Below are 27,061 nucleotides of genomic sequence, written 5' to 3'. Positions count from 1 at the left end.
TTTTCCACCCCAGGTTGGATTCATGATATCTCATCTCACGGGCAATTCCTTAACCTGGGCAACACCCTTAGTCAATGCTGGCGATGCTCTCCTGGATGATTACAATGGGTTTGTGGAAGCCCTTAAAGCCATGTTTGATCGCCCTGAGCTCATTTACAGTGCCCAGGAAAGATTGCTCGAATTTCAACAAGGGACCCAGGATATGCTCACGTATGTGACATGTTTCAAACAGTTAGTCAAAGAGGCTGATTGGTCCCTGGAAGCCAGCTTTACCCTCTTTCGAAGAGGTTTCAATGATGAGATAAAGGATGAATTAGCTAAAGTAGCTTGCCCAAGCTCTTTTCAAGTCCTCATGGACCTTTCTCTACAGATTGATTTCCGAAGCCAGGAAAGGAAGGCGGAAAAGAGAAAATCTAAATGAACATCTCGTAAGCCAGCCACAAACTATCCCGGCCCAAAAGAAGCAACTGCTATGCAAGCCTCTGAACCTGAACCAATGCAACTAGGAGCCTTCCGAGGACCTATTATTCCCAAGGAAAGGATCCGTAGGATCAATACCAGACTGTGCATGTATTGCGCCTCTGATAAACACCTTGTAAGAGAATGTCCAAGAGTGCCACCTCAGCGTTTGGGAAACGCCAGCTCCCGATCCTAGGCGGAGCACAGCTTCGGGAGAAAGATGTCTGCTCCTCATCTATTCCCTCCTTGAAATCTCCAGGACCGAACTCTCTTGTGATCCTGCAAACAGTCATATCCTTTTCCAAAAAGGAATCCTACCCCATCCTGGCTTTAGTGGACTGTGGTGCCATGGGCATTTTCATAGACCATGATTGGGTTGTCAAACATCACATCCCACGAGAAACCAAAGAGGTACTACAACCGGTCGAAGCCATTGATGGCAAACCCTTGTCTTCTGGACACATAACCCACCAAACCAAGGACTTACTGCTGTCAATAAACAACCATCAGGAAATCCTAAAATTTGACATCATTAAATCTGCTCATTACCCCTTGGTTTTGGGCATGCCTTGGTTACAGAAGCACAATCCCTACCTCAATTGGGCAGCGGGATCCTTGTTTCTCGGTTCAGAACATTGCATGTCCCATTGTTTATCTCTTGCCACATTGCCAAGCCCTTCGGAAGACCTCCAGGAACCTAAGCAGTAACTGTTTCCAACATCATCCAAATTCCTCAAGCATACCAGACATACTCAGATGTGTTTTCAACAGCCATTGTTCAATCTCTTCTACCTCACAGACCTGAGGATTGTGCCATTGATACAGAGCCTTCAGAAGTGATTCCCTTTGGAAGAATGTTCATTTTGTCTGAACCAGAAAAGAAAGCCCTCCGAGAATATTTGGACACCAATTTAACAAATGGAACTATTCGACCTTTTAAGTCTCCAGCTGGTGCTTCTCTCTTCTTTGTCCCTAAAAAAGACTCCAAGGAGCTTCGACCATGTCTGGATAACCGTGGCCTCAACCAATGCACCTTCAAGGACTGCTATCCATTACCTCTTATTTCGGACATCCTGGAGCCAGTGAGGGGTGCTGTCATTTTCACTAAACTCGATCTCAGGGGTGCCTACCATCTCATTTGCATAAAGGAAGGCGATGAGTGGAAAACAGCCTTCAGAACTCCCTTTGGCCACTTTGAGTATCTGGTAATGCCCTTTGTTCTCGCTAATGCCCCTGCAGTATTCCAACGCTTCATGGATCAGGTTTTTTCTGACATGTTGTTCCTTTTCATCATTGTATAACTAGACGATATACTGATTTACTCCAAGGAACCTCGGAACCATCAAGAACATGTTAAGGCAGTTTTACAACGTTTACGTGAACATAAGCACCTGGCCAAACCTAAAAAATGTCTTTTCCATGTGTCAACCATTCATTATCTTGGGTTCGTTCTTAGTTCCAAGGGTATCGGAATGGATCCTTCCAAGGTTGATTCCATCCTGTCTTGGCCTGTTCCCACTACTGTGAAACACATTTCTGGGACTTGCTAACTTTTACATGAAATTCATACCCAAGTTTTCTGACATTGTACACCCTATTGTAACACTCTTAAAGAAAGACACTCCGTTTCAATGGTCCTCGGCTCAGGAGTTAGCGTTTCAACAATTGAAATTAGAATTCACTCGAGCTCCCATCCTAGCTCAACCTGATATAGATCGACCCTTCCTATTTGAGACTGATGCATCCCATTTACCCATCGGAGCAGTCTTAAAACAAGAACTTGAGGACAAGATGGAACATCCCATTGCCTATTTATCCTGTACCTTGACTCCAGGTGAAACTCATTATTCACTGACTGGCGTCATCTCCTTTTGGGAGCCAAACACCTAGTACAAGTTCGTACGGACCATCAGAACTTACAAGTGTTACAATCCCTGGAGTGCAGAAACAGCCGTCAGGCCTGTTGGGCCTTCTTTTTTGCCCAATATCAATTTCAAATTCTTCACTTCCCTGGAACACATAACATCATAGCTGATGCCTTGTCCAGACGTCCCGACTATGAGCCTCTCGAAGCACGGACCTTTCCCAAGATGTTTCCTGACTCTGTAATTGTAGCTCAAGCTGTTTCTCTACTGGAGGGCATTCGTGCTAAAACACTTTCTTCCGAACTCTGCAAGGAATACGAAAGGAACAATCTTAGGAACCTCCAACTGAAAGACGGATATCTTTTCAAGGAAAACTGGCTGGCAATACCCACACAAGAACTCAGACGAAAGATCACAAGACTATGCCATGATACCCTCCATTCAGGACATCGAGGCATCACCACCACCCTCCATCTTTTACAGAGACATTTCTGGTGGCCACGGATGAAAGACGATGTAAGAACCTATGTCCAATCCTGTGCAGTCTCTAACCAGAATAAACATGATAACAGAAGATCAGCAGGCCTCTTACACCAACCAGCGATGCCAACACGACCTTGGGAAATCATCGCCACAGATTTTATCGTGGAATTACCCCCATCCAGAGGATACACAACCATAATGGTTACAATCGATCTGTTTACACATATGGCTCACTCTACACCCTTGTTCAAGCTACCTTCTTCATCTGAATTGGCTGGGATTTTCCTGGAACACATATTCAGGCTTCATGGACTACCTTCCAAAATTATTTCTGACAGAGGCCCCCAATACATATCCCAATTTTGGAAACAACTATGTCGAATATTGGGGATTCAGCGTGCGTTGTCATCAGGATACCACCCAAAAACCAATGGAGCAACAGAACGAGTCAATGTAACTCACCACCTGTAGGACTGGCCGGGGCGTTGAGACCACGGAGCACCAAATCGACCGGAATCTTCTGTCACGGCTGAGTATTGTCCAAAAGGACTCCTCAGACCAGACTGCCTCACTTGAGGCAGCTCTTTATGATAATGGACCCCCTTGACTGTGATAATAGAACAGGCAGGTTGGTGTATTACCCAAAAGAGTGGGGAAAACCACGCCGCCACACCAAGCTGCAAGAAACAAAGGCACAGGTTAGAGGCAGGAATATCAAAGAATTGATAGAGGTCTAGGATGAGGGTGAGTACCTGAAAGGGATCGGCAGCTAATGGTTAAGGAAAATTCTGAAGAAGAAAAAGAAAGAAAAAAGAAAACTCAATATTAGAAGTTCTATCCAGATGGGCAATACTAATAGGAGACTTATAGAAAAAGTCTTACCCCCTCTATTGATGAAAGCGGTCCCTAAAGAACACAACGGAGGTGTAAAATAATAAACAGGTAAGGTTAGTAGAGGGTAGCTTCCCGGAAAGCACGAGGGTCGCAACTAGGTTCGGGATGGTGCAAGAAATCAGCAGGGCGTCCAGCTTGCACAAGTGAGGTTTCCAGAAAGAAAGGTAGTCTCTCACAATGTTCCTTTGTAGAAGACAGCAGATGGTAAACAAACAAAGTCACAGTGGTTGACACTTCATACCGTGGGTCGTATGGAATTAGGAACACCAATAGCAGCCAACAGGATGACGATTATACTTGTCTGTATGACAATGGTTAGAAAATGTGGTCAGGCAGCTGACCACATTGTCAGACAGCTGACCACATTTTCTAACCATTGTCATACAGACAAGTATAATCGTTTCTATCCACAATAACCCGGTTAGGGCATTATATTTATGCCCAACAACAAAAAGGACTTTGTGCTTTCCTAACCTCACCGGTCTGTCTGAATGTATTGTGAAAAAATAGGAATTGAATACAATACGACACAGCATTGAAACTATGAAATTGTGATCTCTATGAAGTAATATTGTGCACACCTCTAGTTCAATTATTACAATTACAAAGAATCATTGCATATTGTCTGTACAGACCCGAGAAGAATTGCACAGTTTTTCTGCATTGTTCATCTTTGTCTTTACCTATAGATACACACAGTTGTTGACCTGTTTTTGACCTAGCTATGTCAAGTTAAAATCATGGTGTTTCTCTGTGTTATCTTGTTTTATCTGAACACTTGATTCTTTCTTGTTTTAAGAATATAACTCAAAAGACTAGCCACCAAAATAATAAAGAGGCTACCAAAAAACCAGACATAGTTAATGGTTGTTTCATTACCACATGATTAGGAATTATCACTAATGCATGGGTTCCTTGGAAAGGTTTAAAACATAAACTGCTAAAAAATTACTGCAGTACGGAATTAGAGAGGACAGGAACACCCAATGTACACATACTATGGTATACGCTTAAACACTCAGGTCTCCGGCGCCGTCCCGTGCGCAAGGTCAGGTGACCTGTATTTAAGCTGCGCCTCTGCGCACGGCGGCGCTTCTGAATTTTTTCTAAATCCAAAGCTCCTTACCTCGTATCTTGCTTTCTTGGCTTCTTGTATCCCGGCCCTTCTTGTTACCTGTATTACTCCCTGCTTGTCATTGCTACCAAGTCTTACCTGCTTATACTCGACCCGGAACGGCAACAGACTGCACTTGTCTGAATCCTCAAGTCTAACCTGCTCTTAACTGACCCGGAACGGCCATGGACAGCACTCGTCTAAATCCTCAAGCCTTACCTGCTCATACCAGACCTGGAATGGCCACGGACGGCACTCATCTAAATCCTCAAATCTTACTTGCTCATACCAGACCCGGAACGGCCACGGACTGCACTCGTCTAAATCCTCAAGTCTTACCTGCTCATACCTGACCTGGAACGGCCACGGACTGCATTCGTCTAATAAATCCAAGTTTTACGTGCTCTTACCAAAATCGGAACGTCCACGGATTACAACCTCTTCATCCCACAAGTCTTACCTGTGTCGAATTTTCTTTCTGGAACTGTCAAAAGACTTTTTTGGACATTCAGGAATACTGCGCATCGGCGCAAGGACCAAGGACATTGGCGCATCGGCGCAGGATTTCAAGAACAAAAACGCAACAGGGCCAGGATCAATTAACTTTTAGGTGTCCTCCTGCCGGCGGGTATAGGAAAACCAAAGACATTGTTTTCCCGGACTGCCAACTCATTTTACACATTTCTGCAGCGACTATCCAGGACACTCATTTGGTAAGCACAAGACTATTAGTTATTTCTTCCTTGTTATTCCTGCACTTTAGCCTTATGTTAATGCCTGATTAATTTTCTTGCCGCCAGCTGTTGGAGTACCAGGGTGTACCTTATTTCGGGCAGTACTCACCTCAAACTGTCCTTATGTACACTTGAGGGGTATATTGTCAGAAAGCCTAAATTGCATCACAACGTGTCAAGCCACCACTACTATTTGGCGTTTCTAGTTCCTGACACTTATCTTTTCTTCTTCTTTTGCAGATTTGGGGACACTGTCCACCGGTGCACTAGTTGGTCCCCGGCGCATGTCAGGTGCCCATCGTGCGACGGTTCCTTCCCTACAGCAGATCCCCACGCACTCTGTCTCCAATGCCTTGGTGAGGACCACAGTTGGGATTGATGCTCTGCATGCGATTCCCTCACGCCTAGGTTGCTTAAACACTAACTCGAGGGTTGGAGGGAGCTGTTCAACAGTACTCTTCCTCAGAACATCAATGACTACACCCGGAGGAAGACAAAGAAGGTAGGTGCCTTATTCTCCAAAGCATCTGACAGAGGCGACACCTGTCCGGGAAGCCCTTTGGTGAGAGGAGTTAATCCGGTGTTGTATGGTATCCTGCATCCCCATGGTAGCTTGTGGGAGGCAGCGTTCGGCAATCTTCTGAGCCATGCCCACTTGATGCCTACAGCCAGACATACAGCGTGAAATGAAAATATAACGTGATAGCTCGCCCTGCAACATCTCTGTGCCTGTGATTGGCCAGTGATCGTCGTCGTAGCTCCACCCCTGTCCTCGAGCGCCTGTACCCATCATTTACGCAGTTGTTCTCGGATTGTCTTCTGTTTCGGCCGTGCTCATAATTTACTGTATTACTTTCTTTTGCAGTTTGAGAGCACAATGTTTTCCCCGCCTCTAGGTAAGCTCTGCGATTCATGTTCTTCCCTGCATTTTGTAAAGATGGGCCATTTTTTAGGTGCCTTGGTGCTCATTTTTGTCCGTCTTTTTTTAGCTCCGCCCCTGTCCTCGAGCACTCGTGCCCATAATGTACTCAGTTCTAGTATTTTCTTCTTTGTAGAGGCCATGCTCATTATTCACTGTATTACTTTCTTTTGCAGTTTGCAAGCACAATATTTTTCCTGCCTCTAGGTAAGCTCCCGTGATTCATGTTCTTCCCTGCATTTTGTAAAGATGGGCCATTTTTTAGGTGCCTTGGTGCTCATTTTTTCCGTCTTTCTTCGCTCCGCCCTGTCCTCAAGCGCCCGTGCCCATAATGTATGCAGTTCTAGTATTTTCTTCTTTGTAGCAGCCGTGCTCATAATTCATTGTATTACTTTCTTTTGCAGTTTGCGAGCACATGTTCTTCCCTGCATTTTGTAAAGATGGGCCATTTTGTAGGTGCCTTGTTGCTCATTTTCGTCCTAGTCCGACCCTGGTTATCGATGATAGTGTTGCCATTTTACAGATGTAGGCCTGTGTATACTAAGTGTTGTTAGCCCAAAGTTCTCTAAAATGGATGCATTTCCACAGATTGTCAAGACAAAGTGATTACGAGCAGCTGGGAACGCATTTGTTTATTGAAAACGAATTTGCGAAATGCATTTTTGTAAAGATGGGCCATTTTGTAGGTGCCTTGTTGCTCATGTTTGTCCTAGCCTGACCCTGGTTCTCTATGGTAGTGTTGCCATTTTCCAGGTGGTGGACCTGTGTATACCTAAGTGATGTTCTGAAGTGTGGTTGTAGATTTAGCTTGCAGTCTTTAATTAGTGCTGACACTGGGTCTATTTACATAGACCCATAAACATGTTTAAAAATATAGATATATATATGCATTTGATTTTATCACGAAGAAACACCAAACCGCAAAAGTGTACAGGAAAAAACGGTCACGTTTTTATGATTGTTGTGGAAGTGAATCCCAAGCCCAAAATCCTACTAGTTTCCAAAAAACATAAATTATGGCAGGTCCTGGGTCCCAGTGACCTTTGTGCCTAGTCCAGACCTGACACCCCCCACACTCACCTAGCACAAAAGTGCCAATGTTAGCATGCAAGGTAAACTCCCTTCACTAACTCCTCACTGTCCTTCTCCCTCCCCCACACACGTCATGGATCTTAACTTCCACCACGTCCCTTGGATCTACTGCTATAAATCTCAGCAGCCCTGGGCCCCCAGTACCGAATGCTTTCACGCTCTGCCACACTTTTGAGTTTTGTTACCGAAACTCAATTTCTCACTTATGTATTTATTTTATTTTATTGGTTATTTATAATGCGCTTAATACCCAGAGGTTTCTAAGCGAAGTCCTGGGGGTTGAACTTGTGTTGCTCAGCGTTGTCTTGCTTCCAAGGTGAGCACGTTGCCCCTGAGCTATCCTCCCGAGACTTGCTTTTATTTGATGGTAGCTACCTTCCCACAAACGCATTATTGCGTGCAGTAATATCCACATGTATTAATTACAGGTGCCCATGGAGTCCCATGGCACTCCAAAATGGGGACTAACAGAAGGATACACATGACTCTGAATCATGCAGGCACTGGTAACATAAATGAGTTTAGTGGTATTACCAGATGTAATACCACCAAACTCATATTAGGGCCATATGAGTGCATGGAATCTAACTTCCAGTTCCTTGACAGACAATTCAGTTGGAATCTATCCAGGAGTACATATGCAGCACCTGTGGGTATGACATGTTCGAATTTCAGGAAGACGAGCAATTGGTAACATACAACGTGAAATGAAAATATAATGTGATAGCCTGCCTTCAACAGCTCTGTTCCTGGGATTGGCCAGTGAACTTCTTTGTAGATCCACCCCTGCCCATCCTTGAGCACCCGTGTATATAACTTGTGCAGTTGTCCTCATTTTCTTCTTTTGTATCGCCCGTACCCATAACTTACCGTATTTTCTTCTTTTGCAGTTTTCCAAAGTGTACAGTGAGCACTGTATTTTTCCTGCCTATAGGTAAACTCTTTGATCCGCAAGGTGGATCTCGTCTCGTACGATATTCCGCTCTCCTGTTGTATGCTTACCATTCGTTGCTCACAAGCTGTTTCATGTTCTTCTCCTGCCCGTACCCCCTTTTCCCTTCCCTCAGCCCCCTGAACCTGACAAGAGCTGATCTTTGCATAAGTGACCCTTGATCCTCCTCAGCTCCTTGCCTCCACCATCCAGCTCTTTGGGTGGCAACACCCCATGGCCTCTCTCAATTATCTTATGCCCCCTGCTCCCTGCCCCCAGACTTACCTTTTGGCTCTCGGTGCACCCTGCGTTCTTGCCTGCACCTCTTCCCTCAATGGCACGTCTCCATTTTGGGTTGATACAAGAAACATAATGATTAAACCCATTTGGAAGCAATGATGTTCGTAATAAGTGTAATCCTTAGCTTTTTAATGAATGTGGATGCACCAGTGTTGTGTGATATTCTGCATCCCCATGGCAGCACTTTCTAATCTTCAAACAGTCAATATAAAGCAGTTTGACACCCACTTTAACTTTCTGTTCACTTTTAAAAATAACCTGTTTCCTTCCCTCACCCATAAAATATTCATCCTGTCCACACACAACGTTTATGCTAAAGGCAGGGCATGGGTGTAAAGATGTAGTTCATTCAAGTGAGAAATCAGAATGCTCGCTTACGCATTACAACAACTAGTTACTTAATGTTCAATTTGGATTAAATGTTTTACAACAGACCATCTTTTCAGCTCTCCTTTCCCCCCAGCGCATTTGCTTTCACCATATCTCATTAAATAGTTCAACTAGCCCAAAACATGTACGCAAGACATTGCGAACTGTTAAAGAAATCACAAATATTGTTCATGGAAATTAAAACATTTAGGGCAGTAGTCGCAAGCTACTTTCCTTTGCAACATAATGTACCCTGGCATAACATGTGCATGTGTGTATAGTACGTTCTACAGTGTATGTGCCCCCTACTTTTCTGTCCGATATTAACGGAACAATTAATACAAAAGGATCGGGCGCAGTTTGTTCAAGAGATAAATTGTGATGGAGTTTATTGCTGGCATAAATCGCGAGTCCAGGGAATACTCGATGCATTGGGAAAAGCCAAGAGGGATCATGAAGCTCTTAAGAAAGTCAACAGGTGCAGTGTAGCTGGAGATATTAAATTATTACTGCAAGAATCTCCCCTTCTCTAGTTACCCGATGTTGGCCTGTCCGTATCGCTGTTTTCCAAACACCACTTCCATCATTCTGCCATGGCGATGCAGAATATCACACAACACCCCCATGGCAGATCCCTGATGATTGTAACTACATACGTTGTACTGCATTTGCATGTGTTAGTCAGATCAAAGGCAGGGCATCGATCATTAAGAAGATCATGCCCATCCCCCCACCAAGGCAGTTCCTAGCCAACTTGGTGCCCAAGGCGAACTAGAATGTACCTCCTCTGACTGGCAACTGTCACCCCCAAACTACATCTCTGTGTCATGCAACAAAACCCTCCTCAATATCCATGAATAGTTTTTTTATTTGTTTTTTTATTGCATTTGGTTTATTTAAACCTTTACAAAATAATACATATATAAAAAAAATCATAAAACAGATTTTAAAACGCTTTCCTCAATTTTACAACACTATTAACATCATACAATAAATTCATTCCAGGACTGCCCTTCAAATATTTGTATCCGAACATCAATCACATTTTCAATTATCTCAAAACTCATTATATATCAAAGTCTAATAACAATTTCACCTAAATATACATTTTCAAGGACCAGGGCAGTCAGCACCACAACATAGCCCTATCATACTTTCCAATGGAATACTGCCTGCATTGCTCTACAACATTGGTCGTCTGTGGTGCATATGTTTTCTATTAACATGATCTATGTTCCTTGGGTCAAAACGGATTCTTATTTAATGCACCTTACACACAGTCATTAGAAAATCAATAACTTTGCACTTCAATGCAATATTGGTACCATGCATTATTTCAAACCATATTTGCTCCCTAGATACATTTGCTGTGTCATACACAAATTCAGAGAAGAAGGCACATCTTTCATTCGACAACGTCGGACATATTAATAACAGATGTACCAATGTTTCAGTCACTTCAGAGTTTTCACAAAATCTACATAATTTCTTGTTTACAGGAATTAATTTTCTGATATGACTGATTTCATTAGTATTTAAAACATTAAACCTAAATCGCATTACACTATTACGAAATTTCCTTGAAGGATATTTTTCCAAATAAGGCTCGAGTTCCGGGAACCATTTCCATACAGAAACTCCATGAATTCATATTCATATCCATGAATAGTTGCTAAACAAAGGAAGCGGGTTTCATTACATTGCAATTCAAGTAGTTTACAGAATAAATCTAATGTGAAAACACAGCTGTTGCTGTCCAAGTAAATGGCTTTTCTGTCACCTGCTCTTAGGGAATGCCTTGCCTGAATGCATTTTCAAACTCTCCATAGTAGCACAATGTGATGTGACCAGCCTGCTACGGCATGAGGGCCCACTGACCACTGGCCCTGTGTTGCAGGCATTCTGTTTGAACCACCTCACTTTTACTTCCATCAGGGTTAACACTAGACTAACTGATAGAAGGTTATTATTACAAGTTGGACAGTCTGGTATACTCCTTTTGTACTCTCTCAAAACACCCCTATGAGAGATGGAAAGGGAACAAATAGCACCAATGAGTGTTCCTTTCTGCTTTGCATTAAATCTCAGTGCATTTCGGGAATATAACAATGATCAGAGATCTCTATATTTGATGAACAAGTCTGATGAAAGGGTTGTATGTGTGAACCAGTAAATACATACCAGACACAAGGCTTACATCACTCTTCTCAACACTCACCGTAACATTAAAATGTTTGTAACCATGAACCATACATACTCATTCGGACATCTTATGTTTTTGGATGTGAGTACAAATTGGTTGTAACATCAGTCGCTCAAATGCAGAATAAGGGCTCTCTTGTTTCTTATTTCTGGAGAAGTTTAGATGAGGAGGGGCTGGGTCTCAGTCTGAGCATGCCCAGTCCCTGATACAGAATCATCTTTATGGAATTATATCTAAAGACCAGAACAGATAACCTTCAAGAGACACCCAATAAAGATGGAAAAATGTACATAAAGGATTGTACTTCTTACAAACTTTAGCCTGACCAGCAATAAACTGATGTATTGTTTTAAACAAAACCGGCTTCCGATATGTGAGAAAGGGCCCACAGTTCCTCAGCCACAACCTCCTCACCATTGTGCATGCCTCAAGGGTTATTTCTGCAAAAATGCAGTCCCATGTTTATCTAACAGCTGGCATTAGCATCCCTTATTAGTGCTGGCATGCAGCTATTGAAAATCATGGTGTGGCAGTGTAGAAAGGGTGTTTGGCCTAGTAGATGTACAATTTGAGACAACTTCTTTGAATACTTTTAAGTGTGGGGACAGTATGGCACACTTGTTAGAGCTACATACACAAACAATTTGACTGTGCTATTGTATGGAAATCGGACACATCAGACAAAAACAGGCATGTGCTGTTACATAGAGGAGCAGCACATAGACGCCTTAACAAACTGGGTGGTGACTTGTGGAGCACACAAATCATTGCTGCACACTTCACTGCATTGATTTGCCACAGACTAAAAGGCAAAATAAGCAGTGTAACATAGTTATTTGCTATACAATTCTGTAGTTTTGCTAATTAATTTGACACTTGTGTAGCACAACTAGCTATTTAATTACATTTTTCAATGAAAGCACAGCTAACCCTGCATTCCTCTCTTGCCCTCAGGGCTCACACAGCTTTTCTTCTCAGTTCAAAGGAAACCAAATATCTGATACAGTTCTTAAGATTTGGTACTTGATTAAATAAAGTTCTGATGCTTCAGTAAAGTGTCTCAACAAACACAAGTTCCCACTCCTCCTGGAATAAGAACTGTTTCACATTTGTCTTCTCCAAGTAAGCAACAAGTAACAACACATGTATTTGTCAGGATAATTGTCACAACTTTTGGTTTAAAAAAGAAATACATTATTCCAACTCCTCCTGGAGTAAGAACAGGTTTCCCATTTGTGCAACAACAAATGTGTTTGTTGGAATGGTTTACTGCTATATTGGTTTCAAAGAGAATTGTATTTTTTCTTCAACCAGCTCTTACAATTCATCTTCAAATGTCACTAATCAGTATGAGTGGTTTCTGTTAGAACCATGATTCAGCACTTGCATCTACTACTACCTGGCTCATTCTTTTGCCAGGGTCTTGTAGGGAACAACTTCTGCCCTACAGGTATAATCGCCTGCCCGTCTACCTCTTCAACAACAAAACAGAAAAGTGTTTCTGTGGTAACTTCCAATTTAGAATAACAACAACTTAATTGGCCTTCTTCAGCATACAACTTTAAAGGAGTTGTGGGGAAACAAGAAACCACATTAGTGCTCTTTAAGACTTCTTGGCAACTATGCTCCTCTCTCTCTGGATAACCTTCTCCCGAGGGCAGCCTTTTTGTCACCTTTTGTTCCCCTCTGTACCAAAAAAACAAACAATGCTCAACAGAAAGTCTCACTTTTCCTCTGTCTCGGCTTTGGCTATGTATGTTTCTATCAGCATAAGATCTGTGTTTCATAGCACATAAGCAGTAAATCTCACACTCACACCTCCCAGTATTGCGCTCTGGCCTTCAGTGCTGTTTGTTATATTGGTATTGCTGATTGGCTATACACTCTTGGCTTGGGTATTACTTGTAGCGTTTAGACTGTTTAAACCTTTCCCTTGGGGCTTTTGGGCTTTCCACACTGTCATGTGCTTGTTTATACAGCCACTTAGTTTCAACAGGCATCACTTTTGTTGGTTTTGTATAGTTCAGTATTCAAAGTTACTGTTGCTGCTGCTTTCATACATTTGCAAGTGAAGCGGCCTGCCGCAAACACACGGACAGCACTGGAGAGCTCCAGAGTCACTTGCAAGCTTTCAACTCACCGGGTAAGTCGCTCGATTACCCTTCGCTCGGTGTTCCTGGTCTTCGGTACTAGTAGCTCCTTGTGGTTAGGTGGATAGCCTACTCTGATCCTCCTCCGCTCACGCCACTCAGGAATGGAGCCTCCTCTGCTTCTGAGAGGGCCAGGTGCAACCCAGCCATCTGGAACCTCTGAAGAGGGAACACTTCCCTTGCTACTGCTGCTTCCCGCTGCACAAACTCTTCACAATGAAATGTCACTGGGTAAACGACCTCTGCAACAGGAAGAGGCAATGGCAAAGAGTCTCTCAGGACCAGTAGTCCTGGCATTTTCTCTCGCCACAGATTTCCCTTTCAGCTGCAACCAAGGCCCATGCTGCTTCTTCCTCTTCCGCTGCTCTGCTTCTCTCTCTCTAATGCCTGCACCTGAGGGGACGTTTTATGCCTCTCAGTCCCCTTCAGGTGTAGGTCATTTACACCAATTAGGAGATCACTCCCACAGTGTTGTTTCTTTGCCATCCCTGTTCCTCGTCCCATTAATGAGGGAATTATTGGACTTGAAATCCCTTGCAACAAAGTTAGTTTTTCTAGATCTTTGTGCTTTGCTGATTTTCCTTCTATTTTCTACAACATTTTTTAAGGGATTTCATACAATTCAGTGACCATTCTTGTTTAAAAAGAGGATTAAGGGGTTCTAGGCTTTTTGTGATTATTATTCACAGACATCTTTGCATTACCCCCTTTTGAGTTCGGGAACCATTGAGATCTAGGGGCTTTAGAATGAGTATTCTCTTTTATATCACTGTAGCTTTGTCTGATTTTACCTACATTTATATGTTCAACAAGTGGAACAGTTAGATTATTGTGGCAACAAGCAATTAGGTATTTTGGCATTTGTAACTTTTCTTCCTCAGAGGAAGTTAAATACTGTGTCTCTACCCCATTGGTTCCTCTCACCTCTGAGCCTTGTCTCCTCCCAGGTGATCCTCCCGCAGAGCACCACCTCCAAGCTCAGGATCAGGAAGTGTCTGCCTTTCCCTGGCCACCTGGGATGAGACTTTAGTCACGGATTTGGTAAGAGATCCATAGGATCCAGCACAGTAGGCAGGGAATGTGGTAGAGTTTAGGGTGGGAGGCGTTCATGATGAATTCCTGCTTTCAATCCTGTATTTAAGTAATCTTTTGTACCCTTCACGGTGGATGCACTATTGGTTGTATATGCTCATGTTTCCCATATTCCACCAGCATCATATTTTCAATGTTTTCTTTTAGATAATGGATCCCCAAAAAATAAAATAATAATTGATTACAAGTCAAATACGACATATCCATTAGGTGCTACAAAGTCAGAAAAGCACACAATTCAAAGAAGAGCCTCAAAGTTTGGATTATCAGGTACAATCTTTTTTCCATATTTCTATTTTAAGCCTGCTCTTTCATATTTATTTTAATTACAGTGAACTGAGGCTCAAAACATGGAGCAATCACCAGCTCAATCAGCCACAGTAATCATCAATGAAAATGTCTTTGGTCACTCTTATTTTTCACACATGAATCGTTAAATATTTCACAATACAACTCTCAGACATGTAATTCACAATCATATTACTCACTAGCTGTGATTGAACCATTCATGACATGTCACAAATCATCCTTGTTAGGGGCGCTGTTGAGCTCGATGAATATGGCCGCCTGAACGTTGGCCTCCACGTTGGGGAAGATCCTTTTCCGCAAATGACCCACTGCGGTGCAGTAAATCCTGAATATCTTGGGCCAAACTATACATCTCCCACTCCTGCAGATACTGGCCAATTTGCAGCCTCGGGAGGCCATAGACCTGGGAGCTACAACCACTTGAAGATCGCCTCAGGACACCCCTTCGAGGACCAGGGCCGCAGCTCCACTAAGCGTTGCTCATTCTACAATCGAGAGGCGAGGCTTCGCGGGCCTGGTGGGGTAGGAGCGTCACTGCCCTGACCGCGCACCTCGCCTGTGCTGCTCTGCCCAGGGGAACGCTCTACGGCCATACTGCAGCACCATTATTCGGGCTGTTGGATGCTTGCTGGTCACCACTGTGTTCATCGTGGCTGAGCCCTGCGGCACTTTGAGACAGTACCCCCATCACGCCCAGTGGCTCTTCGGTGGGCGGCCGTTGACTTCTGGAGATCCTCCCAGACTAGCGCTGGGCCCCCATCTCCCGGTCCGCTCTGCCCGCCGGGAGGTCACCAAACTGTGTGCGCCTGGAGACTGAGGCACCGGTGCCTGGCTCCGCTTCCTGGCGCTCCTCTGGCTCCCCTCCCGCCGCTCACCAGCATGCCTTGATGCATCTTTGGGCAAGGTAAGACTCGCAACAGTGGCACTGCGGGGGTATTGGGGGAGCCCACAGTGTATGGATACTGCGCGGCACCACATGAGAAGCGGGGGATCCACAAACCCTGCTAGGTTATAAGGACTTCCTCGCCCCTTACTGCTGTGGCATGCAGGGCGGAGAGAACTGCCTGCTCTTGTGCCACACGTGGCAACTGTGGAGTCAACGATCATATGCCGCGCTGGGCACCCTTGAGCGTCGGCCTTACTTTGTCCCCCTTCCACCTGAGCCCCCCCCCTTCTCACATTATTGCCAAGAATTCATAATTAACCGTCCACGGTGGCAGGATGCAGACATGCACTGTCTGACAGCCTCCACTGTTCTCCTTTCATAAATTCTGCCTGCTGTGGGCGCATACATCAACCTAGCACGTGGGGGCATGACTGAGCGCAGTGCTCCTTGATTGCACCAGTGGTTCTGCCTGCATATTACTGCTAGCACCGGCTCACAGGTGTTGGGAGTCTCAGCAGGCTGTGACTTTGTTGTTCTGAAGCGGATTACTGGTCTGGCATAGTAACTAGCAGGGGAGAAGGTAAAAGGCAATGAGAATTCTGCGGTGGAAGTGCGATCCCCCTCAGACCCTTCGTGCCAGAATGATATGAGCATGCGTTTTCCCATATGACCTCACCTGTTGTTTTGTAATGATGAGCTCTCCGTCCTGCTTTCTCTCAGCAGGGGCGCCGTGTACGGACCAAGTTGTGTCACTGGACCTTATGCGTGGTGGCCCAGACCGGCAGTGACCAATCACGCCTTATAGGTAAGTTTTTGTAACAATTATTATTCTCTGTCACCTTTGTGTTGATTTTTCCCCAATGATTATTGTCCGTAACGTTGTAATGTCCCTTCTTTCCCTTTAGGTATGAAGATGGCCCGCAGAGTCACAGTGATGGACGAGGGTTCTAAACGATGCCAAAGAGGATCCAGAAGAGCCCACTAGTATGTAAGTTGGGTTTCCGGGTGAAGCGCAAGTTTGTGAGTTGGGTGGCCAAGGAGTTAAAAGTTTATGCGGTAGCTAACCTTATGCTTTCTGTCTCCCTTGCAAGTTCAACCTGACGGTGCTTGATGGCGAGCGATGTTCTGAACACCTGTCGGCTGCCAGATGGAAGGATCCGCGAGAATGAGCCGGAAGATGACTCCTGTGTTGTCGGGCGCTCGGAACAGGTAAGGATGCAAGGAGCTGCAAGAGTTGGATCAGTGGAGACAGCTAAGATGCACGCGGTAACTGCAGAGTTGGAATTGGGTAGCAGTGCTTTGAGGGATGGCATGTCTGGTCCCAGGTAAGATGCGCGCGGTAGCTGCAGAGTTGGATTGGGTGGCGGTGCTTTGAGCGATAGCGTGGCTGATCTCAGGTAAAATGCGTGCGGTAACTGCAGAGTTGGATCAGGTAGCAGTGCTTCGAGCAATGGCGTGACTGGTCTCAGGTAAGATGCACGCGGTAGCTGTAGGATGGAGTTCCGAAGACTGAAGATAAACGTGATGAACTGAAAACAGGTAAGGAACTGTAGACGGCGGTAAGCATTACGCTGGCCCAGCAGAATAACGCGAAGCACCAGCATGCGGGTGGGGCTGGCTTATATTTTATACCCTTGACCAGTGTCCATGACAGTGTCCTGGACTCAGCTGGGAACCATTGAAGGGCATACATCCTGTATCTGCTGCCTCAGATCGGGGGGATTGCCCTCCCTTCGGTTGCGGTAGGGCGGTTTGTGCCGCTTTGTTATACACATAACGTTTGATACCATGACAAAGGGGGGCAATTAAAAGCAGTATTCTATTAATATGTACACATACACAGTGCAAAAATCAGGTGGACTGCAGTCTGAGCAAGAGTAGTCTGCACCCTCAGACGCCCCGGAGTCGTCAAAAATGCTTGAATACATGCGCAATTGCTTCACCGCTCTACACTCTAAGTTGGATGACATGAGTGGGACTATATGCTCAATCAAGGCTCACATCGAGAAGACAGATTCCAGAGTGAATGAGGTGGAAAATAGGGTGGGCACTGCTGCAGATGATATTGGAGCCCTCCGTTCTGAAGTGAATGCCCTGTCCAGGCGGGTCCAGGAAATCAGCAAGAAGAATGAAGATCTCGAATCACGCTCTAGACGCAACAACATTTGCATTATTGGTATCCCGGAAGAAAACATAGAGAGCCCCATGGAAGACTATGTAAACTGCACGTTGTTATCTCTACTACAGTCCCCGAAGCTGTCTCCATAATTCACCATTGATCGGGCTCATCTGTCCTTGGCAGCGAAACCGAGATCTGGGGCCCCCCCTCACCCCATAATAGCACAGGTGTTGAATTACCATGACAGGGATGCTCTGCTGCATGCTGCTAGGGCCAAGGGTGACCTCATTTTGGGATCCTCAAGGGTCCACCTCTTCCCGGACTTCTCCATGGGAATTCAACAAGAGCGGAAAACATTCCTGGCCCTCAAGAACAGACTGCGGGCCCTGGGGGTCAAGTACTCAATGCTGTATCCTGCCAAACTTACAATTGAACATTCCAACCAGGCCCTGTTCTTCACCATTCCTGAGGAGGCATCCAAGTTTATCGAGGAACACTTCCCTGGGTGACCCATACCTGGGATGGTGCCCTAGAGGCAATCACAAACCTTCTAAATGCTATCGTTCAGTTTCTGCTTTGGGTCTGGCCCTGATTGGTTCCCTGGATGCACTCTTATTGGCATGTTTTCTGACACATTCCTTTCAGTCACAATTATTCAATTTTTTTTTTTTTTTTTTTTATTTGGTTCAACTGTTTTCACAGTTTTTACAAATGGTGCAACCCGAAGAATTTCTGATCCCGAAGAATTCTGTTCTGTTTTGTTTCATTGCGCTTCTGTGTTTAGACAGTTAAAAATGTACTTTCCCAATTACTGTCAGATTGGATCATCCTTTTTCAGGTTTATATTCTGAAAGAACTGGCCGACTGCGATTACTGATTTTACATTTCCACCTGACATCAGGATGTTCCACCAATATTCTTCCTCCCCGCATCTGCTGTTTTTCGATAAATGGCCCATATGTGTCATTCTTTTAGCCGCTAGTTCCGGGCATGACAGCAGGAGATGCCTCAAGGTTTCAATTGTTTCGGGTTTATTGCAGAATCTACAGAGGTTGTTAGCAGCAGAGCCTCTGATGAATAGGATTTCTTTCGTGTGTAGGAGATTCAGCCTGGCCCTTAGAAATGTGTTTCTAATTTGCTTACTCGGTCCTTGTAGTAAATAGCTCATGGGTTCATTTTGTTTTTGATAATTGACTGGTAGGTCCGCAGCCAGTTTGTATTTAGCGGCCTCTTCCAGCGTTTTAATCCAGTCCATTTGTTTGAATTTTTTTACTGTTTTAGCGGGGTTGTTTTCCAATTCTTCCCATGAGCTTCCAATTTCCTCGAGGGTTTCCATGTTTCTTTGCTCCCAAGAGGCTAGGGTGTTGTTCTCTCCTGTTTTAAGTTCTTCCTTTATAACCTTGAAGATCTTCTCAGGGGATAGCCTAATTTTCCGATTCAGCATTAAGATGTTTAACTTGACTCTTCCTTTTAGGGAGATGACGTTGATTTCTCTGCGAATAGATGCCATCGGAGTGGAGTTTGGGAGCGTTAGAATTTGCCTCCAAAATAAGCCTTCCAGCTTCTGCCAGGTCCGCTCTGGGATCATGGGCATCGCTTCTGCACCATAAGTAATGGCGGGTACCGCTTTCGCTGTGTAGAAGTTCAGCACTGGTTTCAGTGAGAATTTTCCGTATTTTTTGTCCATGAGTCGAGCTTGTGTTATCATAATTTTCGTCTTGGCAATCAAGGATTCCTGCATGGGGGTTTCAAAGCGATTTGCGCTTATCGTCACTCCCAGGTATCGGAATGATTTTACTTTCTCTAGTTTCTCTCCGGCCAAGAACCATTTAGATTTTTCTTTTTGTGTTGTGGGTTTTTCCAAAGTCATTATTTTTGTTTTTGATGAGTTTAGAATCAGATCGTTGGCCTCAAGATATTCTGCGAGCGAAGTAAGTTTGCGTTGTAACCCTATGGCAGTTTGATCCAGTAATAAGATATCGTCGGCATAGAGTAGTCTGCCAACCGTTTCCTCTCCAATTCTAGGCGGAAATGTTCTGATAGTGGGGTCCCAGTTTTGATAATCTCCGATGAACGCATTGTACAGTGCGGGGGCCAGTGGGCAGCCTTGTTTTACGCCTCTGTGAGTGGTGATCTCCTCTGAAAGTTGGCCTTTTCCATTGAGTCTGACCCTCATGGATGTTCCGGAGTACAGCTCCATGATTGGGTTCAGGATTGCTGTCGGGCAGTTCCCTTTCCTCAGTTTTGTCCATAGACACTCTCTATTGACCGTGTCAAATGCATGAGAGAGGTCTATGAATGCCAGGTGTATCTTTGGACGTCCCTCTAGCACCTTGGCTTTCAATACACTGAGTAGCATTATGTTAGCCAGTGTTCCGATATTTTTTACAAATCCTGTCTGAAAGTCGTCATGTAATTCGGAAGTGGCAGCCCAGTTCTTAAATTTGTCTAGAAGAAACGCTCCGAACAATTTCCCAATGGTGTCCAGTAAGGCTATTGGACGGTAGTTTGCTGGGTTGCCTTTATCGCCTTTCTTGAAGATTGGGACCACGTTTGCTGATTTCCAAGATTTCGGGATGGATTGGGTGTCCGCGCATTTTTGGAATATTCGGGATATGAGAGCGCCCCATACTTCTGTGTTCATTTTGAGATCCACGTTGGAGATTCCATCTGGTCCAGGTGCCCGGGAGTTGTTCAATTTCCTTATTTTTTCACAGATTTCCTTTTCATCTATTCCAATGTCCCATCGATTTTTTTGGGGCCGTATTAATTCTTGGGTGTTACCCTTTGGTGGGGCGAACATGTCCGAGAAAAAGGATCTCCAGTGATTCTCTCCAATTGAGTTTGCTAAGGCCTCGTTTGAGTTAGTTCCTTTCGGGTTGATCAAGGCCCAGAAAGTTTTAGATTGTTTCCCACTTAGAGTCTTTAGCATGGTCTCAGAGTCTTCCTGGTACAAAATGGCACGGTGAGACTTATGCCAATTTTTGTAAGACTTTTTCGCAGATACTGCAGCCTCCTCTGTTTGTTTTGAGGGGCAAGATTTCGCTTTACGTAAGATTCTTCTCATTTCCCTTCTTTTCTCCACCAATGGTTTATTATGTGTATGATTTGTCTTTTTGACTGAAGATTGAGCTTTCCTTTGATGTTGGTAGGGGATCAACAGGGGATAATAGTCAGGTGTGTTTGCTTCCCCTGGCACAGCAATTGTTCTTTCGTAGGTCCTTGTAATGGTTCTTATTGCTTCATCAGAGAGTCTTAGTCTGGTCCCTGCATCATTAGTAAGAATTGAGGTGATCATTTCCTGTCGGTTTGCCTCCGAATTCCGTTCTGGAGCTGACCATGAGGCCATCAGGAGGTTGTGATCACTGTTTTGAGTTCTTATAACTTCGTATGCAGCTATCATTGCGAGCAGATTTCTGGATACATATATGTGATCCAGAGAGGCCTTGCGGGAGCCTTGTTCCCAAGTTGGAATGTAGTTTGGTGTAGGAGAGGTCAAATAATGGAGGTTATGGAGGTCTAGTGCGTCCATGAGCGATTCCCATCCTTTACCTCTCAAGTCTGATTCTCGAGTTGTCGAGTAGACAGTAGGTGCCAATGCGGATTGTAAATCGCGATTCGATGTAGTTGGGCCAATATTAGGTAATGTCAAATTTAAGTCTCCGCATACTATGATGTGGTCTATTGTCATCGTGTTAAGGCATGTTTCTATCGTTTGGCCGATGATTTCTAGAAGGGCTGTTGCTTTCACGACTTTTGGGTTCCAGTATGTGTTTATCACTAGGTACGATACTGGTTTTTTCCTGTTCTCCCACTCTCCTGGCTTCTGCTCTGATACCAAGGACGCCAGAATTGACATATTAGCTGTAATTGTTTGTTTAATTTGTAGGCCACTGCAAATTCTGACTGCTGTTAAGAGGCCTGAGGAGGGCCTGCCCAACGCTCCTTGTGTGGCTGGGGAGAAGTCGATTTCGAAGCCGTCTATTGTTGGCTTCCTGAGGAGCCACGTCTCCTGTAAACAAAGAAGGTCGAAGGTCCCCAGTTGTACATCTGAGTTGAGTGTCAAGTGAGCGAATCCTCTTGTGTTCCACGACCCCATTTTAAGTTTGCTTGCAGTCTGGGGAGGATTACCGGTTTCTTCCTTGACTCCCGTCGTGGACGCTTGTGGCTATCTTCTTGTTTCTGTGAAGAGTCTTTCCGGCGTCCAGGACCTTCTTTTTTTTTCCAGATCTTGCCGATAGAGTCGTGAATGGGTGTGTAGATCGCTTGACCGGTTTCTGGGGTGAGCTAGGTCCTTTGATGACTTCCAGTTCTCCGGGGAGCTCTTCGGGGCTCGATCTGAGCCCTTGTTACTCTGTTTTTCGTTGTGTTTGCTCCTGGTGCTACTCAGAGCGCTTTTGTGCCATTGTTGGATATTAGTTGGAGTACGCTGTGATTCCCAACTATCTCTGGAGATGCGGGTTCTTCTCGTCTTGGGTGCCCTTCCTTGCTGTTTACTGAGTGGGCTCAGTTCTTCGTGGCCCCCTGTTCTGGTTTCCTCGAGGTTATTATAAGGTCTATAATGTGAGACCCGATGTCGTGTGGGTTCGTCTTGATTAGCATCAGATGTCTTCCTTTCGCTCCAGACTAAAGTTTTTGTTCCTGAGTGGAAATTGGGAGAAGCACGACGTGAGGCTCGGTCTCTTGGAGGAGAGACTATCTTGTATCGGAACATACGGTCTCTGGTGATTGTAAGGTCTCTGTCCTTTAGTCCTCTCTGTGTATTGCTAAGGATCTCCCTGTCGCTGTGTTTTTCTTCCATGTAGTAGCCTAGTTCTTTAAGGGCTCTGGCCTCTTCCTTGAGTTTGAGTCTCGTGCTAGCAGAAGATATGTGGATGTACACGCTGTCTATGCTGTGGGGGCTCGAGAATTCGATGACGTCTAGACAGTCTGATGTTACTGATCTAAGAGCCGGGACTTGATGAAATAAGTCCAGTATAGCGGTTCTGTTTAGAACCTGGTTGTGCTTAGCTTTACAATTCGGCTGCAGGAAGAAGGAGCGAGTTGCCGTTGTTCTGTTATTTCTCATTAAGCGGGAGCGTTTCCATTCTCTTTCGCGGGTTTTCCGTGGGGTCCACTTAGTGCTTTCCCTTTTTTGGCTGCGTTCTCTGTAGTCTCTTTTTCGTGTGAAGTGCACTCTAGTTTTCCACCTATTGGGAGTGGGCTTGTGTTTCCCGGTGGAGTCTTCCTCCCATTTTTTGCGGCTTAATGGATGTTTTTGTTTGGTCTCTGCCGAAGACACGTCTTCCACCCTGTGTGGTGCTGAGGGTTTAGGCTCCCACTGTCTGATTTTCTTTGGAGGTGTGTCTTTATCCTGGCTTCGTTTAAAAGACACCATTTTTCTTTTGGCTCCCCGATTGTTGTCTAGGTTTGGATCTTTGTCCCGCCATTGCAACGCAAGTTCCAAAGCGTCTTCCATTAGATCGCTTTCAGTGGAGGTGGGAGATCTGTTGATTTTTTGGCTGTCACTATTTTGCTGGCTGTATTTTGAGGTCAGTGGTTTGGTGCAAATTTTGATATATTTTCTATCTGACGATGGTGAGGATTTTTTCGAGGTCTGAGATTTGGCCGTGGCCGATTTAGGAAGGGTAGGTGGACCGCTTTTAACTTTCTTTGTTGGAGCCAGAAGCGTGGATGGGTCTTCCGAGAAAGCTCTAAGGTCTTGTTCTTTCTCGTTGACGATGCAACCATTAGTTTTTTTTGTTATGCTCTTGCTCGATTGAAGTTTGGAAAATTTAAGAGTGCTTTGGTTTCCGTTGCTGTGGCCTTCCTGTGGTTTCTTTGTAGGCTCGAGATTGAGACTTAGGAGGGGTGTTTTTATGCTCCATTTGCCCGGGGCCGTCAACACTGCTGGGGTGTTGACGTGATCCTCTGAACTAGAGTTGGCCATCTTTTCGCCAGTGCCTGCTTTAAAGTAGAATGTTTTCTCCGACGAGAAGTCCGTCTGAGACTGAGCTGCTTTCGTTTCTCGGTGATGTTGGTCCTTTGTTTGAGTGCAGGCATGTTTTCCAGTCTTCCTGTTTTCAATTTTTGAAGTGATGAATCCCTCTAGAAACGTGAGTTTAGTCTGTGTCAATGCCGCCAGTGATGCTTGGTCCTTTACAGAATCATTCAATGATTCATATAGTTTTGTAAATGGGGCTAGAGCTATAGTGATAGCTGACATTATCGTCATTAAGTCTGGTTTTTTGTTTGGTGTATCTTTTGTTGAGTTTCCCACAGTGTCGCTTTGTCTCCTATTCTTTGGCTGTGGGCTGGACATGCATGGTTTAAAGGTTTGAGTTTCCGATTGTCGTCTGATCGTAGGCGTTTTGAGCGTTATCGAGTGCTCTGGATGAGCTATAGCTTGTGTTTGCTTACATGGCAAGGGTTGCATTGTAGGTCTCGTTAGGTTAGAGTTTGTTGGGTCTGAGTTCCTAGGTGGCGAACTGAGGCTGTCTGATTTGGTCACTAAGGGTGTGGCATCTGCCACCCCCCCGTGTAAAGGGTTTTCTTTGGGTAAATTTACCTTGTTGGAGTTGTATAATGGGACAGAAGACTGTGCGGGAGTCTCTGTTGATGTAAGTTCCATGGGCTTCGCTGGTGGTTTCCCAAAGTGCCATCTTTTGTTGATACACTGCTGAGGACTCGAGGTATTGGGGTTCGGGTGGTGTGCATTGAAAGTAAGTCTCATTGGGATAGCGGGAGAGTTGAGGTGAAGTGATTCTTCTAGGGACCCCTCCAGAAGGTCTGCGTCTGAGATCTCACTTTTCTCAATCTGATTTCTTTTTCCTTGTTTACTGAAGAATTTGTCCAGGGTGCCCACTAAGGGCTTCGTGACATCTTTGCTCCGCTTAGTGGTAGCTAACTGCTGGTAATTCTTAATTGTCTTAGGTAAAAAGGGGTTTGTTTTGTTTGTGTTTCCTGAGGTATGTCTGTCTTCCTTTTCCAGCGCTTGTTTGTTCTCCTTTGGAATTGGGTCTTTGAGCGGCTTTTTGTCGATAATAAGTGAAGGGACCTTCTCGGGGAACTCCATTGGCGCTGTCTTTGGGGTATCTGGTAAAAGCGCTGAGTTTTGGTTTAACATAGGGTCGTTTTCTGAGTCCTCTATTAATGAGCAGGAACAGTCGTCCGACCAGACTGTTTCCAAGTTTCCCAAGCTGGAGGGAGGGCTAACTAAGTCCTCTCTTGCTATTATAGGGTGTATCTCCAGTTCGATTTTGATTTTATTGGATCCGTCGTGGGGTGCATTTTTGTTAAGCACGTTTTTGGGGTCAGATCTCTTGACAGTCTCGGGTGTAATGGGGTGCTCACAGGTCTTGGATGAATCTAATGGCGCCGCTAGATCTGACACAGCGCGTCCTCCCTCGTATCTGGGGCTCTGCGTTCTCAAGCCCGCTCCTATGGAGCCGGACCGCGCCGGGGAGCTCACGCCCGCTGCCCCTTCGCTGGCGTCTCCTGAATCAGGGTGACCGCCTATTGAGCTGTTCGCCCCAACTGGAGAGACTTCGCCATCTACCGCTGTCTCCTTGGAAAATGCATCGCCTCCGAGGCTTTCCTGTAGCGGGGAAGTCTGTTCACATCTCGCCGGTAGAGCCAACGTTTCCGCCCCTGCAGAGATCGATGAAGGTCGATCCGGCGTGTCCGAGCCATTGGAAAGATGCAGGTCGGACTTTCTAGGTGGGCGATCCACTCTATCTTCCCTTTTGCCAGACGCTGCAGTAGGCGGTCGAGCCGACGCTCCCAAACCGTCCTTCGTTATTGTGGCGTCTTGGTGCGGCTGGGTTGTTTCCGCGGTCTCCTTGCCCCGCTCGTTATCTTCTGTCGGTCGGGCAGGGCCCGCATCCAGGCCGTCCCGGGACGGGCTGTGTACTGGTGCTGTGGAGTTCGCGCCCTCCACGACTCTGTTTTGATCCTCCGTGCTTAGCGCTCGAGTCGCTAATTCCTGGCCTATCGAGGCTTGTGGGAGGGCTGTGCGAGAATTGAGAGCAGCATCCTGTGACCCCCCCTGTTCCTCCAGACCTGGCGGACGAGCGGACACTCCCAGACCCCCCAGGAGTTGGGGGGCGGCCCAGGACTGCCTGTCATTCTCCGTCAGGGCGTCCCCCTGCAGCGCCGTCGCTGTGTAATGAGCCGGTCTTTCCGAGTGGAACTCTGCTGCTTGCAGGTGCGCCTGCGGAGTGGCAGGCAAGCTGAAGGCCTCCAGTGGCCCTCGAAACCCTTGACTTTGTAGGTTTGTCGAGGGTTCAGGCTTCTGTTGGGGCGGGATTGGCGGCCGCGCGTCTTGTGTTTTCTTGCTTCTTGGGAAGTGTTTATGAGGGCTACGGTGCTCAAGCCCGCTATCTTCACTACGGGTTCTCTGGCTTCTTAGCCAGTGTGTTTCAAATTCTGAAACGTGTGCCGCTCGGTTCATCTTGTCCGAGTGTAAGAGCCGCCCCTGGCGGTCCTGGCTCGGACTGCCACGGACTGCCTTGACTCTGCAGCCTCGACTCCGCGGCCCGCTCCGCAGTAGGGTTGATGTCTTGTAGACACGCCTTGCTGTAGCAGCAACTGTAGAGAGACTGCCACGGACTGCCTTGACTCTGCAGCCTCGACTCCGCGGCCCGCTCCGCGGTAGGGTTGATGTCTTGTAGACACGCCTTGCTGTAGCAGCAACTGTAGAGAGACTGCCACGGACTGCCTTGACTCTGCAGCCTCGACTCCGCGGCCCGCTCCGCGGTAGGGTTGATGTCTTGTAGACACGCCTTGCTGTAGCAGCAACTGTAGAGAGACTGCCACGGACTGCCTTGACTCTGCAGCCTCGACTCCGCGGCCCGCTCCGCGGTAGGGTTGATGTCTTGTAGACACGCCTTGCTGTAGCAGCAACTGTAGAGAGACTGCCACGGACTGCCTTGACTCTGCAGCCTCGACTCCGCGGCCCGCTCCGCGGTAGGGTTGATGTCTTGTAGACACGCCTTGCTGTAGCAGCAACTGTAGAGAGACTGCCACGGACTGCCTTGACTCTGCAGCCTCGACTCCGCGGCCCGCTCCGCGGTAGGGTTGATGTCTTGTAGACACGCCTTGCTGTAGCAGCAACTGTAGAGAGACTGCCACGGACTGCCTTGACTCTGCAGCCTCGACTCCG

The sequence above is a fragment of the Ambystoma mexicanum genome, chromosome 3p, assembly GCF_040938575.1.
Source record: "Ambystoma mexicanum isolate Mex_15411 chromosome 3p, UKY_AmexF1_1, whole genome shotgun sequence".
Lineage (NCBI taxonomy): Eukaryota > Metazoa > Chordata > Amphibia > Caudata > Ambystomatidae > Ambystoma > Ambystoma mexicanum.
Note: the sequence above shows the minus strand (reverse complement) of the source record.